The sequence below is a fragment of the Lissotriton helveticus genome, chromosome 7, assembly GCF_964261635.1.
Source record: "Lissotriton helveticus chromosome 7, aLisHel1.1, whole genome shotgun sequence".
Lineage (NCBI taxonomy): Eukaryota > Metazoa > Chordata > Amphibia > Caudata > Salamandridae > Lissotriton > Lissotriton helveticus.
Window position 1 is genome coordinate 1,048,009,872 of NC_136068.1, and position 16,264 is coordinate 1,048,026,135.

General features: G+C 41.3%; 1 protein-coding gene and 1 long non-coding RNA gene across 6 annotated transcripts in view; both read left to right on the top strand.

Annotated features, from left to right (window-relative positions):
* PGS1 (phosphatidylglycerophosphate synthase 1) overlaps window positions 1-16,264 on the top strand; it is a 649,148-nt gene that overhangs the window by 438,184 nt on the left and 194,700 nt on the right. The window lies entirely within an intron of this gene.
* LOC144769715 (uncharacterized) lies at window positions 11,465-13,566 on the top strand. The gene is made up of 3 exons (XR_013598744.1): window positions 11,465-11,570; window positions 12,428-12,509; window positions 13,056-13,566. It is a non-coding gene; the product is annotated as an uncharacterized LOC144769715 (long non-coding RNA).

Below are 16,264 nucleotides of genomic sequence, written 5' to 3' on the forward strand. Positions count from 1 at the left end.
TGGTCTGCTCTATTCTCCAGCATCCACACTTTGGATTCCATGGTTTGAAGTAGTTTTTGCATCACCGTCATAGCTGGAGAGAGATCAGCTAGTATGCGAACATTGAGGTTTACCTTTGAGCAGGTTAAGGTCCAACCCACTGGTGCCAATATTGAGTTCTAAGGCCTCTCTGATGTCAGTGATAGCTTGCAATATGTCCTGATGGGTAGGATAACTGCTTGGTCTTGCTTTTGGCGGCGCAGCCATTTTCACAGTTTCATGCGCACTCATCTTGATCTGTGTCCTTCCTATTTGGAGGATTTGCCCATTGGTTTTGAGGTCTGGTTCTGGATGAGTGTGGGCTCTTATACAGCGCTGAGCTCTATGTATGTGGTGCTGGGAGTTCTCCTGTCAGCAATTCAGGGGTCTCAGGGGCTCCAGAATCGGGCCCCCCTGCTCTGTTCATGTCAGCCTCTCTGCCTCCCCATTATGCTAGGCCAACAAGTTCCTCAGCATGCTCACCTCGATGGTCCCAGCCATTCACCCAGCCTGGGGCGGAAGCAGTGGCCTCCCCGCAGTCCAGGCTGCGTGCCGCAGCCAAGCGGCGGAAGCGATCGGGTCTCCTGTTCGGCCGCCGCCCTGTCTCAAGCCCGCGGCTTCCAGGGGGACAGGTATGCATGACCTCTGTTCCGTGCTGTGGTGAGGTGCAATGCGGGAAAGGCAGGTGAGGCCCACAGGTCCCCCCCCCCTTAGGTTGGGGGTCTCTATCTACTGCTTGTCAGCAGGCAGGGGACAAGGTCTCGTACCAGGTGGGCCCCGGTCCTCATTCCTTCCCTCCGTGGGGTATTGGGTAAGCAGGGAGTCACTAGGGCAGTATGGGGCGGGTCCAGTAAGGCTTGCCATGGGGGTCTCGGCCCCGCAGGTCCTCCCGCAGAATTGTGGGCCCTCGCACTCAACCCCGCCCAGCTCGGGCCATACTCTCCTCGGTCTCAACATCGGGCCCCCCGCTCCTTCTACCTTAGTGGAAGTCTAGTCCGACTCAGGACTCAGTGCCAGCATGCCCATCGTCCCCATCGGGGCCCGCTGCATACCCTTGCTCTGTTAGGCTGACCCGTGTTTTCATTTTGAATACTATGCGTGTGACGTTCAGTCAGTGTTATTGATTGCAGTGTATAACTTGGAGTGTTGTTAATAAACATGGTTTTTAAGCATCTGCATCTTTTATTTGGTAGGTAAATCTGTTTGGGTGGCAGGAAATGCGAGAATCCTAAATGTAGCCCGGTGGGCTGAGAGCGGAAAATGGAAGCATGGTTTCTCAACTACAAAGATCAGGTGGATAGTGTCGGCCGACCTACACTGGAGTAGCGTGAGGCGTGTATTTCAGCAGTTATTGGACAGGGGTGATTCTCCACCAGACTTGTTAATTTTACATCTGGGGGCGAGGAGTTGGTCCACTTGGAGCGCAGGGTCTTGCTACAGACAATGAGGGGCACGCTGTGCGATTTGAGCAATCTCTTGAGGCCTTGTGAATTATGGTGGTCTGAAATCACTCCCAGACTGCATTGGAAAAACGCTAGATCAGGGGTGGCGGTAGAGACTTCCCGCAGACGAGTAAACAGTGCCATGCGCAAATTCACTGAACAAAGGGGATTCGGCTTCATAAGGCACAGTTTGTTACATACCAAATGTACGGGCTGCTTCGATGAGGACGGCGTTCATCTATCAGAAGTGGGGATGGCCATTTTCCTGCTTGACCTATCAGAAGCTATGGGAGCAGCGGGTTGTAACTAAAGGAGAGATAAGGTGTGGGGGGACTCTGGGACGGCGGCTACCGCACCCAGAGCCTTGGCGGAGTTACAGGGCGATCCAATTCAGGAAGGTACAGAAGGGTACCCTCTACATGAGCACCGGAAGGGTGCGTGAGCGAATTATCCCCCAGGGAGATCCACGATGGATCCTGGAGGACCGACCGCGCCCCGTTAGTCCTTCGGGCGGTTGTGTACCTGAGCAACCGGGGGTTGCCAACGCTCCGCCCCCCCGAGGGGGGAGGGGCGTGAGTAATGGGCGGACGAGGGGTTCGCCGGGGGAGGGGTTAGACCTTCCCCCCAAAACTGACAACGCCCCGACGGTTAACACCGCTGGAAGTTGTGGCTCATCAGGTGGGCGGGTCGCGAGAGGCGGCTTGCTCTGGATCTCCCGTAAGATAACCCAACATGTTGGCATAATGTTTATGCTAATAAAACTGCAACAACTTTCTCCATCAAATTGTGTGGTGTCGGTTATTGGTGGAAGGGTGTGTTGTATGAAGAAAGGTCTGGGTTTGGACCGATATTGGCACTATGCTCATCGCCAGCAGCATGGGCTGCCTTTCAGCACGTTTTCTGGCTCTGGGGGCTTTCCCACGCAGGGAGGTCGGTGCTCGATCCTCAGGGGCACAGCCCAGCCCAGTCTGGTCCACAGTCCTTATTAGTGCTTGGGACTTGCACATCCCAACTGCAGCAACCCTCGCCGTCCGTGGGGTCTGGACAGGTCAGCGCAGGCCTAGGGCTCTGTCTCACTTCGGGCCTCCGCTCTGAGTTGCGATCTCCGGTGGGCATCAGCCTCCCGACCATCATCGCCATCTTGATTCTAGGGGCTGCTGTCCGAGTCCGATCTCTGCAGTAATTCAGGGCCGTACAGCTATGGAAGCTCCGTGTGATAGAGTATTCCCCTCTTAGCAGTATTCAGCTAAAAATGAGGGCCCTCGCAGGTATGTAAGTGGCAGGATGGTACCAGTACGGGCCTGGCCACGAGGAGCTTCGAATTAAGCTGCTCGTTCCTTCGACGTCAGAACACGCCCCACGCCCAGGAGCCCCTTGTCCTATTCCGTCTCCCAATGAGTTTAGTGTGGAAACTACAACATGCAGCTATGTTGACACAGCACGTTCTCAAAAGTAACGCACATTTCTAACTAGGGCTGTCCCCACTGGTTAAGATACCATAAGCCACTTCAGGATGTAAGCACCACTCTTGATCTCATGTTGACATTATACAGACTAGAGGCCAGAATAAATAATTTTCCTACTAGACAGGATTTTTAACATCATCTTTCCACTCCTATTTTTTCATCATATTTTTATAACATACATCTATCTATAAGTGCTCCAACAGAATTCATAGGTTGCAGCGCTCCCCGTTCCGCAGCGGAACGGGATGGACCCGACGATTAAGCATGCCACCAAGGGGCAACCCTGGTGGGCGAGGGTTATATAGGAAAACTATATGCGTGCGCATGCTACAAGGAACAACGGTGCTGACCTTGGATTCCAGCTCCATTATTGAGATTTGTTTGAAGTTCTTTCCCAGTGCATGAGCTTATTGGCTGACGTTGGGTGGGAACTGGGGTTAGCCTTGAGGTAGAACAATATTAGGTGATGGTGTGACTAGTCGATGGGTATGATCGATCGAAGGGAGACAAGCTAATTTACTGTAATTATTGTAACTAGAGTGGAGCCTTTATTGGTGGTCTGTTTATTGCAGAGTCATTTAAAGTTGTTTATTCCGAAAAGATTTAAAAGATTACTGACTGTGGAGTTTTCTGTGGTGTTCCAGTGCAGGTTGAAGTAGCCTAGAAGCACATATTTGGTCAGTAAGGGAGAACTTTGTTATTAGGTCGGTTAGTACATCAGTGAAGAGTAAGCAATCACCAGGCGGGTGGGAGATAGTGTAGAGTATGATGGGGTGGTGCCTTTTTGTTTTGAGTTCAACTCTGAGATATTAGACTGCAAATGAGTGAAACTTGTTGACATTTTGCTGCGAGTAACAGCAAGTAATCAAGTGCATTGAAAGAGCTAAAGTACAAAATAACGTCAAACTTTTGAGCAAGAAGGTCTATAATGACGTGAAACGAATGCAAAACTCCTGAAGTCACTAACCTAAAACCGCTTTCTAAGATGATCATTCTATAAAACAATTGAGGCACCATCGTTCATCTCAATTAAGACACGGCTCAGTTGAGAAAGTTTACAGGGGGCCAATCACCAGCAGGCGTTGAGAAACGCTGCTGCATCAGCCTCTGTAGACTTGCTAGGAGACCCGAACCACAGCCCTGAAAAAGGGCAGCATAGGGGCAGAGCATGTCATACGTATCTTTCAGGGGTCTGATTTGCTGTCAAATGTACCCTTGAAGATGGGGTGCGGGGGACTGTCCTGGCAGGGCAAGGAAAAGGAAAACTGCCACCAATGTCCTCATATGCTATATACGTGTTGTGCACATGTCAGACTCCATCCATTTAAGCTTACTGCAGGAACTTTGTTAGTTTTTTTTTAATCCGAAAAACCAGCAGTTCAACTCAGCCCACCCACCTAGCCTGACAGGCCCACAAACTAACAAAATAAATCATCCAACACATTGACTTAACCTGCCATCTCAAGACCGCACAGCACTGGCGACAGAACCGCAACGAAACCGATTGCTGCAACCTCAGCATCTGAGTGCAAACCGCCATGGTGTCAGCAGTAGTGAAAGTGAGTAGGAGTGCACTGCTTCCATGTAACAGCGCCATTGCCCCATAGCGTCTTGGTAGTTGTAGTTCAGTTTTTCACACGAAGCTCACATTATTTTTCAGCTAATGCTGTCTTTCGAAATCGTATCTCTAGACACCAGTGTTTCGGGATTCCGTAAATATTCTATACTGATGAGGGAGGAATCTTGAAACACAGGTGTCTACAGATACAATTTCGAAAGACGGCATAAGCTGAAAAATAATATGAACTTTGTGTGAAAAACTGAACTACAACTACCAAGAGGCTTACGGGGTAATGGCGCCGTTACATGCAAGCAGCGCGCTCCTACCCACTTTCACTCAATGGTGTCAGCTGTAGCCTGTACGCGCTGACTAAAATCACAAGACCAGTTTAAGTTTCATTGAAGCTCTGTGCCGGCCCGCCTTTCCAGTGCCAAATTTTCTATTGATTCACACACTGTGGTGGACAAAACCCCTGCTCCCCTCCTGGGCAGATGCTTGTCTACTGTGCAGTTCCTGGGTCTGGAGGGGCAAGCTGCTGCTCTCAGTGCATGAATATAGCATAGTTATTTACTGCAATTGGGTAGTGCACATGCACTTTGCATCTGCATGCTCTCTTCCTGCACTGGAACAACGTAACTGCATGCACTCCCACTGAATTGCCGCCCTCTGCATACAAAGCTGTTTCTAGGGCTCTTCTTGGTGCAATGTACTGATCCTGTAGCACTGTAGGAGGCCAGGCCACTCAATGTCAGTAGTCTAGGGGAGAGTCAGCGGTGCCGGGCTGGCAGGAAGTTAAAATTAAAAACATCGTACCACAGCCTGAACCCACTGGTCCCTCCCTGAAATCATGATTGTGAAAGTTAGTCTTAGTGTTGCTTAATCAATGTGTCAGTATGAATGAATTACCAATCAACCAGTACAAGTCTTGCACAACCGTCTGCACAGAGCACTCGCTGCGCCGCTGCTATTATGGTCACTGTCACTCCCAGCTTCTCCCTCACATCGCACAGGTGTTGTCAACGCGCTACAAATGCGTGATTAATGCATTTTTGTGCGGTGATGCTGACCACCACACTAATATGCCCTAATCGAACGCCTGATGCGTGGTACTTTGTAGGACTGCTTCTGTTAACTGCTAAACGCATGGATCATAGGACCTTTGTGAAGGTAATGTCGGAAGTTAGCCATTTACATATAGTTGGACGGGTTATTGTATTCGATCAGTTCCAAGCAAGGGCTAGTCCCTCACCGCCTGCCATAGTCATATATACTAGATCGCGGCACACTGTGAAGGACAAGATATGAGGGTTTTCAGAGGAGTCAATAGACTTTACATCACTGAGCCGACTGATTAATTTGCCTGATTCAACAAGGTGGATATCCAGACTATACACGCACACATCACACTATAGAACTAGACGTACTAACCGGTCCCGGAAGGCCTGGGAAAACAACTAATCAATCAAGCATTTGTAGAGTGCACTACTCACCCGCGAGGGTCTCGAGGCGCTAAGGGGGGGGGGGGGGGGGTGGGGGGGCTGCTACTGCTCAAACAGCCAGGTCTTGAGAAGTCTCCTGAAGGTCAGCAGGTCCTGGGTCTGTCGCAGGTGGATGGGGAGGGTGTTCCATGTCTTGGCGGCGAGGTGGGAGAAAGATCTGCCGCCTATGGTAGTTCATTGGATGCATGGGATGGTGGCGAGGGAGAGGTCAGCGGAGCAGAGCTGGCAGTTAGGAGTGTCGAAAGTGAGTCGTTTGTTGAGGTATGTTGGTCCGGTGTTGTGGAGTGCTTTGTGAGTGTGGGTGAGGAGTTTGAAGGTGATCCTCTTGTTGATGGGGAGCCAGTACAGGTCTCTCAGGTGGGCAGTGATGTGGCTGTGGCGGGGGATGTCAAGGACGAGGCATGGGGAGGCGTTCTGTATGCGTTGAAAGTCTTTTCTGGAGTTTGGCCGTGATTCCAGCGTAAAGGGAGTTGATGTAGTCTAGCCTGCTGGTGACAAGGGTCTAGGTGACTGTCTTTCTGGTTTCGGTGGGGATCCATCTGTAGATCTTGCGAAGTATGCAGAGGGTGTTGAAGCAGGAGATGTAGATGGCGTTGACTTGCTGGGTCATTGACAGTGATGAGTCCAGGATGAACCCCAGGTTGCGTGCATGGTCGGTGGGTGTCGGTGCAGCTCCTAGCTAGGCCGGCCACCAGGAGTCGTCCCAGGCAGAGGGGGTGGAGCCAAGGATGAGGACCTCCGTCTTGTCCGAGTTCAGCTTCTAAGGGGTTTCCTTGACCGACACACAATAGTCATGCTGCTGCACACAGACAAGATTTATATCAATGAACTACCAACAGAAACTTCACACTTTAAAATGTTTACACTAGGTGTATATAATCTCTCGTAGGCAGCATAGAATAGAGCAAGTCTAGCCACATTAATGTTTGCGCTGTGGCGAGTAATTTGCTGGTTTTCGCCACTTAGCCTGGTCTTGCCCATCTATGTTCGATACTGACAGGCTGTCATGAATGTGACAGCAGATATGACAGGCCAACAGCAGGAGATCTTGCCACTGACTGCAATTTGGGGAATTTGTAGGATTTTGGGGTTCGATGACTGACAGCACAAGCACTATTGATGGTCAAAAGCATAGTGGCTATGACAGAAAGTACCCACGATGGAATATATTATACTGCAACCAGAGAACTCAAGGCAGAAAGCTATATGGGACACTTTTATGGAATATCTGAATCGAAGAGCTACGAATACACAGCAGGAAAGATTGCAGAGGAAAGATAGGAGTTTGCTGCGGGTTGAAGGGGGAAGCACTAATGCTTTGTAATGTACTGAGATACAGTGTCACTATTGATGCAGATCCTGGGCTGAGAAAATATGATGATGATGGACGTACTCCAAGAAAAGAACTGTTTCTTGTGTTCCACGTTTACAGATCACTATGGTCCTGGAGGACCTACCACTTGTCGAAAAAGACAAGTAGAAAGAAGTGTAATGAGAATTAGTCACATATAGTAAGATATAGAGGCTGCTATGGTAATTACATAGATATGCGTATGTATGTACGCTCTGTGACCAAAATAAAAATTTAAACAAATAAAAAGCTTTTACGTAGATTGTTACAAGAACCTTAGGGTAGACAATCAACTTTGTGGGGGGGTTGGTTATCCAGAGCAAAGAAATGGAAAAATGTGAAGATGAGAGCCTTGTTGAGTTGAATACTGCTCTGTATTAAAATCTGGTACACAATGGCGTAGAATCGGCACCCGAAAAGTCTGAGGGCCCATTCCACCATGACCAAGGCTGCTACTACTGCGAAGGTGAGCTGGCCTTGATATCTCCCAGGCTACCATGTGAACGTCCGTGCATATGTTCATGAAGCACTACTGCCTTGACAGTTCAGTCTCCTCTCAGTTCTGCAAAATGTTTTGTTCAGAGCCCATTTCACAGATCCCTTACTTTAGGGGCAGGCACTGCTTTGGCATCTATTTTAAATTGAGACATCTGCAGTTAGAGGTATCATAGGGTAAATGCACTTTATGGTGTATACTTTATCTAACCGTAGATTCCTCAGGGTCTTCCCACCTCCCTGTTCTGTGGACTGGTCTCTTTGTAACATCAAAAACAATCCCAATTTATCAACACACTGCTACCAACAATTGTTCATGCTCTGCATCTGAAGGCATGGAAAGCGAAAGACAAGAAACTGACCTCTGCTCGTGGGGTGGACCGGATATGCAGCTCTCCTCCATAACTTCTAGGTTGGTATGGAACCAGCATAGAACCACACAATGCCACCTTCTGGTGGTATGTAACAACAATTGGTTCTGTCGCGAAGTGCTATATTTCTATATAGAGAACCTTATTTATCTCCTGATCGCCTAGGAATTGCCAATTGCATGGTACAACCAATAAGTAGAAAATCAATATATTGTGGAGCAACACAGATAATGACTTCTCAAGAAGGCACACAGGACTGTCGTACCATATACAATAACAAAAATTCAATATTGGACAAAGTGTATCAAACATGAAAAACATTAAATACGCAGAACATTTAACTATGGAACATAAAATGCACAAATGACTCAGTTGGGTGTCCATTAGAAACACGTATGTATGTTCAGGCATATATCCTCATTTCTTGGATGTCAACTATGCAAGGCACTGATACATAACACCTATTGGTATTGTCGATGTTGTGACCCATTTAAGTTGTGTTCATACCAAACATCACCATGAGTTATCATCAGGACTACGAAAAAACAGATTGGTCTAAGTGTGTGGCAGCCTAATGCTAGGTGCTATGTTCCAACCGTGAATGTTGATCAGACGGATGTATGACGTTACAACGCATACAATTACAACGCATGGCTTTACAACGCATTTTTTAGAACGCAAATACTTTTACAACGCATGTTTTTACAACGAATACTGTTACAACGCGATATAGTATTATTAATAGTAAAGTGCTATTACAACGAAATCATTTACAACGCATACCTTTACAACGCGAAAATATCTTTTTTTTTTTTTTTTAGTAAAATAAAACCTGGCACGGGATGCAGGGAAATTAGGGGTTTTTGGGTGGGGAAGTGTCTTAAAATGTAGAGAAAAACTGAATGTAAATTTAAAGAAATGCAATGATTTTATTAAAATGAATACTAGAGTATTAAAATTAATACCCAAGTATTAAAATTAATTTCTTGTGTATTGGTAACTATTGAAATTTTTTACACAGGCAACGAATTTAGATATATAATTAATTTACAATATATTACTATGAAAGAAAATAATTATTCGTAAATATAAACATTATACATACACATAGTCGCCATTTTAAAATGTGTAGTTCCTAAATATGTTCAACAACTCTTTCCATGAAAATAATACCACAATACTATTTTCAAAATGGATGCCAAAACGGAACAAAAAAGTGAAAACATCACATCTTAACATGAAGTTTTAAATTATAACTTTCCACAGAAATGATTCGTATTAAAAAAAATAATACCAACGCTGTGTTTCTTAAAAATAACAATGACACTGACTAAAACTTATAAATACGAGCCAGCCACCATTTTAAAATCAGTTGATCTCAACTCCCAGAGTGACCAGACGCCAAAACCTGACCCTCTGACCTCTTCATAAAGATAAGACCGGAAAACGATTTAAGGAGCATTTTTTTTCGTAATACAAGTGAGTTACTAAAACTAATGATAAAAATGTTTTCTAGAATCATTTAAAACGTTGTCCCTAATAAGTTTGGTTTTCCAATTTAAAGGAAATAATATATCACCAAAATATTACTTGAAATATGGATACATATATCAATAAATATAAAGCCCTACATATTTAAAGCAGAATGAAATGTAACTAAAATTATTTATTAATTAAAATTATTTTTAATGCAATAAACATATATAATTTTACAAACATCACCAAATGTTACATTTTTTTCTAGAGTCAAACTACTATAAAGTGTGACGAAAAAGCCAAGTTAAAGTAAATTTGATTTTGCTACAGAATCCACACTCCTCTTCAAGAATAATTTAAAGGTATTTTTCTAAATTTTAGAAATCACAATTCTCAATTAATAAAACGTAAAAACATTTGCTAATCCACATATTTTTAATCTGATTTTCACAGAGACATTCAAAAACAAAAGAAAAAAATATTTCTTTAAAATTGAAACGTCGAATTTTAAAGAAGGTAAATATATTATAATTAACAAAACTGCATTTTTAAACTGGATTCATTAAGAAAGAAAAGATTGTAAAAGAATAAGAAAGTGTATAGATAAAAATAATTTAGAGAACGCCATGAAGTTGCAGCAGTAGGAAAAATGTGTGGAACTGTGGAGGTATCAATTACTATTCAAACTCCAGAAAGTGATAGCAGCAGGGAAAGTGTAGAAAGGTTTAAAGATATCAATTACTATTCTAACTTCAAAAATTTGCAGCACTATGAAAAGTGTGGGATAGTATAGGAGTAAAAATTAGTATTCAAACTTCTGAAAGATGCAACAGTAGGTAAATTGTCGGATAGTGTAGGGGTAAAAATTACTATTCTAACTCCTGAAAGGTGCAGCAGAAGGGAAAGTGTGGGATAGAGTAGGGGTAATAATTATTATTCTCACTCCAGGAAGATGCAGCAGTAGGTAAAGTATGGGATACATTAGGAGTAATAATTACTATTCTCACTCCAGGAAGGTGCAGCAGTAGGGAAAGTGTGGGATAGCATAGGTGGTAAGATTTACTATTCTAACTCCAGAATGGTGCAGCAGGAGGGAAAGTGTGAAATAGCATAGGGGTAAGAATTACTATCCTAAATCCAGGAAGGTGCAGCAGGAGGGAAAGTGTGGGATAGCATAGGGGTAAGATTTATTAATCTAACTCCGGGAAGGTGCAGCAGTAAGGAAAGTGTAGTAAAGTTACATGGTAATGTGAATGTAATATAACATATGCAGAAAAGTATTAACATATTTGACTGTATCACAAACATAAAAATAAAATATTACATTTCATTTTTTTTCTCAATTTCTTCAGATACTCAAAACAATCTTCTTACAGCAACATCTAAAAACCAATCCCAAAAGACCAGACAACCAAAAGGACCAGAAAAGAACGAGAAACCTGAACAAAAACTAGACCAAGAAGAAAACATCTACATCAAAAGGCATTTAAAAAGCACATTACAAAGCACATTACTATTCAAACTCCAGGAAGGTGCAGCAGTAGGGAAAGTATGGGATAGAGTAGGGGTAAGAATTACTATTCTAACTCCAGGAAGGTGCAGCAGGAGGGAAAGTGGGGGATAGCATAGGGGTAAGAATAACTAATCTTACTCCAGGAAGGTGCTGCAGTAGGGAAAGTGTGGGATAGTGTAGGGGCAGGATTTTAGAAACATTAAGCTTTTGAACAGAAATGTAGACATTTTCCATTTTTCATCAAACATTAAAACAAAAAAATACATATTCATATTTTTTTCTGTTTGCAGATTATCAAACAACTCTTCAAAGACCAAAAGAAAATCAAATTCAAGGGAATCTGAGAACCAAACAAGGAAAACACACCAGACTCTGAAGGTAAATCAAATAAAAAGTACAAGCAAATAGACTAAAAAAATGACAAAACTTCATTATTATTATTACTCTAATAAGATACTTTTTAGGGATAGTGTGGGATAGTGTAGGGGCAGGATTTACTATTCTAACTCCTGGAAGGTGCTACAGTGGATAAAGTGTGGAATAATGTAAAGTCAAGATTTACTATTCTAACTCCAGGACAGTGCTGCAGTAGGGAAAGTGTGGGATAGTATAGGGGCAGGATTTACTAATCTAACTCCAGGAAGGTGCTGCAGTTGGGAAAGTGTGGGATAGTGTAAGGGCAGGATTTACAAATCTAACTCCAGGAAGGTGCTGCAGTAGGGAGAGTGTGGGATAGTATAGGGGCAGGATTTACTAATCTAACTCCAGGAAGGTGCTGCAGTTGGGAAAGTGTGGGGTAGTGTAAGGGCAGGATTTACAAATCTAACTCCAGGAAGGTGCTGCAGTAGGGAGAGTGTGGGATAGTATAGGGGCAGAATTTACTAATCTAACTCCAGGAAGGTGCTGCATTTGGGAAAGTGTGGGATAGTGTAAGGGCAGGATTTACAAAACTAACTCCATGAAGGTGATGCAGTAAGTAAAGTGTTGGATAGTGTAAGGGCAGGATTGACTATTCAAACTCCTTGAAGGTGCTGCAGTAAGGAAAGTGTGGGATAGTAAAGGGTCAAGATTCACTATTCTAACTCCAAGAAGATGCTGCAGTAGGGAAAATGTAGGATAGTGTAGGGGCAAGATTTTAGAAAAATTAAACGTTTGAACAGAAATGTAAACATTTTCAATTTTTCACCAAAAATTGAAACAAAAAAATACACACTCATATTTTTTTCTGTTTGCAGAATACCCAAAAACTATTTAAAGACCAAAAGAAATTCAAGTGAATCTCAGAACAAAACAAGGAAAACACACCAGACTCTGAAGGTAATTCAAATAAAAATTACAAGCATATAGAATAGAAAATGGACAGAACTTTATTATTATTACTCTAAAAAGATGCTGCTGTAGAGAAAATGTGGGATAGTGTAAGGGCAAGTTTTACTATTCTAACTCCAGGAAGGTGCTGCAGTAAGGAAAGTGTGGGATAGTGTAGGGGCAGGATTTACTACTCTAACTCCAGGAAGGTGCTGTAGTAGGGAAAGTGTGGGATAGTGTAGGGGCAGGATTTACTATTCTAACTCCAGAAAGGCGCTGCAGTAGGGAAAGTGTGGGATAGTGTAGGGGCAGGATTTACTAATCTAACTCCAGGAAAGTGCTGCAGTAGGGAAAGTGTGGGAAATTGTAGAGGCAGGATTTACTAATCTAACTCCAGGAAGGTGCTGCAATAGGGAAAGTGTGGGATAGTGTAGGGGCAGGATTTACTACTGTATCTCCAGGAAGATGCTGCAGTAGGGAAAATGAGACATAGTGTAGATTTTTAATTATTATGTGAAAAAAATATATTAAAATGTATCTATTTTTCACCTACAGAAAATGTCAACTCGGGCAACAGCATCATCTATGAAATCTAGGAAAGGAAACCGTCTATTAACACATGCTAGATATATATATTGTAAAGAAAGGATAAGTTTTCCACGGAATCATTGGAGGTGTGTGCAATACTATTCATCCCGTTGCAGCGGCAGAGCGGTTACCCTTGATAATATCATAATAAAAACAACTGATCATAACCACTCTGCCTCTGCAATGGAGATTGAAGTAAGGGAAACCTTAAACGAAATGAAAAATTGCATCCACCTCGAATGATTCTACAGGAACAATTTTAAGAGAGGTTGCACAGCATGTTCCCAGTCATGTTGCTAGTAATATGCCTATTATTCCTAATTTGAGAAGAATTATACAAAGACAAAGGCAGGCAAGTAACATAAATACTACAACTCTTCAAACCTTTTCTGATATTATAATTCCTGAGGAGCTGACTATTTCTTTTGCTAATGAACCATTCCTATTGCATGATAACAAAAACCCTCAAAAACGTATTATTATTTTTAGTACACCCCGTAACCTTGTCAAGTTAGAAAATTGTGAAATTTGGATGATGGATGGGACGTTTAAAAGTACACCCCATCCATTCACCCAAATGTATACAATTCATAGAAAAATTAACAATAATATGATCCCCTTAGTATATAGTTTGCTACCAGATAAGCAATCTGCAACCTATACTGAATTATTATCATTTATTAAAAACATTACCAAAAAAAGTCCTAGGAAAATTATTGTTGATTATGAATTGACTATGATCAATGTGATCACTAAAACGTACACGGATACCCAAATTCAGGGATGCTTTTTCCATTTTTCCCAGGCATTTTGGCGTAAACTACAAAAAACATCCCTGGCTACCGATTACTCATCTGATAGCAAACTACACTTTGAATTAAAAAAATTAGCTGCTATTTGTTTTGTTCCTCCCGAAAGTGTAGACGAGTACTACACTGCTATTACTGAATCAGAATATTTTAATCAAAATGAAGACAAATTGGCACCCATTCTAAATTATTTTGAAGACACATGGATTGGACACCTAAGCAGATCAGGTCGCAGGAGGAAGCCACGTTACCATGTGGAGTGGTGGAACTGTTACACGAGCTGTTTAGAGGGAGAAGCAAAAACAAATAATGCCATAGAGGGATGGCATAACTCCTTCAACCATACAATTGGCAAACCACACCCTAACTTCTACTCATTTCTTGAAACTTTGAAGAAGGAGCAAAGTTTTCAAGAATTGAGAATTTCTCAAACATTAACTGGTACCATAAACCCACGAATTTCTACCAAATCAAGGGAAATGTCTGAGAGACTATTGGGTGTACTACAACAGTTTTCGTTGTGTGGCTCTAGACTACCTAGAAAATGTTGCTAACATTCTCCATTTCTAAAATATAACTTACTTTCCTGCTTTAACCTAAATTTATCCTAATACAAAATTTAATTGCCATTTTTATTTTTTTAAACATTTTTTCAAATTTTACGTCGGGTCACCCCACCTCTAATTACCTTGTTTTTTTATCTTTTCATCTTTTTTTGCCCATATTAAAACCATTTAATCCAGTGTTAATAAACACAAAAATCCCCAAATTTACTCCTGTTCATAAATCAAACCATTCAAATTAATGACTTCTATTTTAAAATGCATTTATTAATATAAAATGGAATATTTTTTTTTCTTTCAAAATACATTATCTTTTTGAAAAAGCTTCTTTACAAGTCAATTTTTTTATAATTTTCATTAGAAAAACATATTCAGAAAAAATAATTTTTTGTTTGTTTTAAAAACAAAAAATTAATAAAATAACATTTGGAACTTTTTTGAAAGTAGAAATGTGGGAATAGAAATTTTTGACAAACACCATTTGCAATAAACTGTAAAGTTCAAAAACTTAGATGAACCAAAAAATCCATTTTCCACTTTGTCAAAATATCTTGCATTTTGTTGTACAGGAATGTGCATAGCCAAATACCTATAAATGCTTCCTAAAATAACTCCTATCCAATCATTTTCTCACTATGTCTCCCTGTCTATTTTTTCAATAAATCTCTAAGAACATACTTTAGTATTTACCTAACACCATTTATTCAAATTATATACTATTACAGAAATAATTGTACAATTTCTACCTCCTAGTAAAACATATTCTCACTATATGTCCCTTGCTAGTTTGTAACACGTTTAAAATTATGCATAATACAAAACTTCTACCTCCTACCGAACAATTTTCTCACTATTTCACCTTTATTATATTCAAAAAGTTCCAAAACGATAAAAATCAATATTTAATTAAATAAAACTCAACCAAAATCAACTTGTAAATCAAAGAAGCTTTTTTACTAACTCATTGTATTCTATTTCTACCTTTCCATGCTATTAAAAGTCAAAAATATATTTCTAAACAATGCATTTTCAAATATACTGTTGCGTTTCAAAAACATTAGTCATATAACATATTTATTTCATCATTATCTATATTTAACATTAAATACAACAAATAACATTTCCCTATTATTTTTAACGACCCAACATAGTCATATTCTACTAACATTATCGGCGACATGCTGTTTTCACATAAATAACATTCTTTTTATAAACCGCAACCTCTCCTTATCCTTTCTTTACAATATATATGTACTTATTTTCGTTCTAATATGTTTAAATAAAGTAAAAAAGTGTTTCCTACCTGAGCGCAGATCAGCTTCCTGCTGCTTCCCCCATCGATGCTCTTCAAATGGCCGCTTACGTGAACGTGAACACGTCGACATCTGAGCCTGCAAACATCGAAAAAAGACTATTTAATATCATATTTTAATAAACCTTATTTTTTTTAAATGACATATATAATTTATTAAAATTTGCCAAAATATGTATACATTTTCTTGTTATTTTTACTTCTTATAAATATTTTTGTAATAAAAATCCAAAAAGTACAAACATGTTGTATCTTTTTTTTACAAATCTTTAAATTTAAACACAATCTAAAAAATTAATGTTTCAACATGTAAAATGTATTCTTCTTACCTCTATACTTATTCCATTTCTTTTCTTAACTTCTCAATTCATCCTTTTTCTTTACTTCAAAAGTCGTTCCGCGGGACCCATTGCTTCAATTCTAAAAATAAAAGGACAAATGTTCCCATTACTTTCAATGGTAAAGCGTGGGAAAATCTTTATAGTAATATAA